Below are 2,562 nucleotides of genomic sequence, written 5' to 3'. Positions count from 1 at the left end.
TTCGTGGGCATCGACGGCGTCCGCGCCTTCCTGCACTCCTACTCGCACGACGTGTCTCTCACGGCCGACTCGCGCAAGAGCCACCTGCGCTTCTCGGCCGCCAGCTGCTGCGACACCCTCCCGGCCCGCCCGCCGCCCGACGAGCCCGCCCCGCTGCTCGGAGAGGAGGAACCTGCCGGTGACCGTCCCGCAGACCCCGCTGCTCCTCCAGTGAGTTCCTTTTACCTCATTTTCATTCATTTCCTTTCTTAATCGTTGGCCTTCTTTCCTCTTTTCTCTGTCATTGTTCGTGTACGTTGATATGACGAGACACAGACCGGTACACGGGGACTCGTGCGCTCTTGCCCCTTATTCTTACAGGGCCTTATTGTTTATTACTCGCTCAGGCTGATGTGGAATGCTGAAGAGGTGAGGGTGCTTTGTATCTTGTCCTATTTCTGTAAGTGGGAGTAGCTTTTAAGTCGATACCAATATAAGGTAGGAGGCACATCTACTTTATAATCTCTGTGGTGTTGAACCTTGCAGAGAAATGCATTTTCCCTTCCTGAAGAGGTAACGTTATTGGTGTTTTATATCTGTAACTGGCCTTTTGATTATATGTGATTGGCAATTATGAGGATCAAAGAGTACTGTGTAAGTTGTGAATGGCTGGAGTCGTGAGTACTGGGAGCTGTGCATGAGGGACCCTTGAGAGTCACCGAAGAGACACTTTTTTCTAGTGAACATATTATTTTAGCTATATTGGGAGCTTTAGAAATTTGCTCCTATGTGTCTGTAGGTTGCTGTTCTGGTTTGAGTATTGTTGGGATTGGTTTGTTTGTGTGTGATTGTTTTGTTTGTGTTTGTTTGGGGGTTTGTTTGTTTATCACTAACAGCATAGTTATGTACTTATGACAAAAAATGAGGTCTTTGTGAAGGGATGATAGGTTATTCTTTCCTTACTAAATACCTGAATACTTATCTAGCCTAACTGCCTTTATTAAGAATATATCTTGTTATATCTTTCATTATGCATGTTTTAACTTCTTGTCTTGCTCCTTGTGATGAGCTAAAGGTGAGGAATTTTCTCTGATGGTGTGTGGAAGATCATATGCGTTCCATTTGCCCAACTGTCCAGTAGGTGCCTTTCATGTTTATAGCTGTCAAGAGAAAGATTTTCTGACATTTTTTTCCTTAAAATGCCAGTGGAAGAAGTGCTCTTGCTCATCATATACACATGATGAAAAGTCAAATATTGTCCAAGGTAAGGAGAAGTTGTCTGTGCAACTTTTGATGGAGTCTATCTGCAAGTGATGAAGATTAATGAAAATTACGCTATCTGTCACTGTTTTGAGCAGTGTCTCAGGGGTCCTGTGTGTGAGAAGGTACTGGTGGAGACAAGTGCAAGTATTCTGTTGCTGCTCTACAAATGTGACTCTGAAAGTGTCTTATTTTTTATGTTACACTACTCAGATCTTGACAGACCTAGTTGTGTGTTCCTCAGTTTGCTTTCCTGTTTCGTGATGATTCATATGAATGGTGGTTATTAGGCATAAATGTAACCTTTGCATTAATTTGCTAGTGTAATGTGTTTTCTGGGTTGCCCTTGTGCTGGAGAAGGATGATGCTGTCTTTCAGCTGATGCTTTAATGACCAGGACTATACCTGAGCTGTATATTGCTCATGGCCTTTAGATTTTTTTACGTTTCTTCAAATTATATGAAGAATGAACGTATGTTGTGGTCTTTGGGCTCTGCAAATCTGTGCACCACATTTGTTTCATTGATGTCTCTCTGCGGACTTAGCTCTTTGTTGTATGATATTTCGGAAAAGTGAAGAGTTCAGATTGTACAGAGAAAGGGCAGGTGCAAGAGTTCACTGTGGTACAGTTTGAAATGGCTAAAAGGAAGGTCTCAAAGTTCAGTTTTCCCCAGTTTTTAGATGAGGCCTACAAATGTGCTTTCATGCATTTTCTTTATTATTATTATTATTATTATTATTATTATTATTATTATTATTATTATTATTATTATTATTATTATTATTATTATTATTATTATATTATCCACAGGAATTCCATTGAGGAACTATGGCTATAGTCAGTGGTTTGAACTCCTGTGTGAGCCTTGTGTGTACTTATCAGCAAGTAGTTACTTTTTCTGTGTAGTTATTACAATTGACACAATCTGAAATGTTAAGATGTGATTTTTACACTTTTGCAGGTTTCCCATGTCTGCCTTGTTTCTTTTTTCACTTCTAAAGTTGGGCCTCTTTGTGCGTGGTAGCTCTGAAAACATTAATATGGTATAAGACTGACAGATTGTCAGGCTGGTGAAGTGGTTTATAGCCATAATTTGAAGACTGACAGCAGCCAAGATGTTATGGGTTAACCTTGTAGAGCCACCAGGGGCCCATCAAGCTGTTGGACAAGGGAGAGAAATTATATGGAAAGGCTCATGGATCCAGATAAGGATGGGGGGGATCACTCAGTAATTACTGTCATGGACAAAACGGGCTCCACTTGGGAAAATTAATTGAATCTATTGCCAATTAAAAGTCAGAGCTGGACAATGAGAAACAACG

This window comes from Empidonax traillii, unplaced genomic scaffold, assembly GCF_003031625.1.
Source record: "Empidonax traillii isolate 1590-97213 ecotype Southwest subspecies unplaced genomic scaffold, ASM303162v1 scaffold1787:size119432, whole genome shotgun sequence".
Lineage (NCBI taxonomy): Eukaryota > Metazoa > Chordata > Aves > Passeriformes > Tyrannidae > Empidonax > Empidonax traillii.
This window is presented reverse-complemented; position numbering follows the sequence as displayed.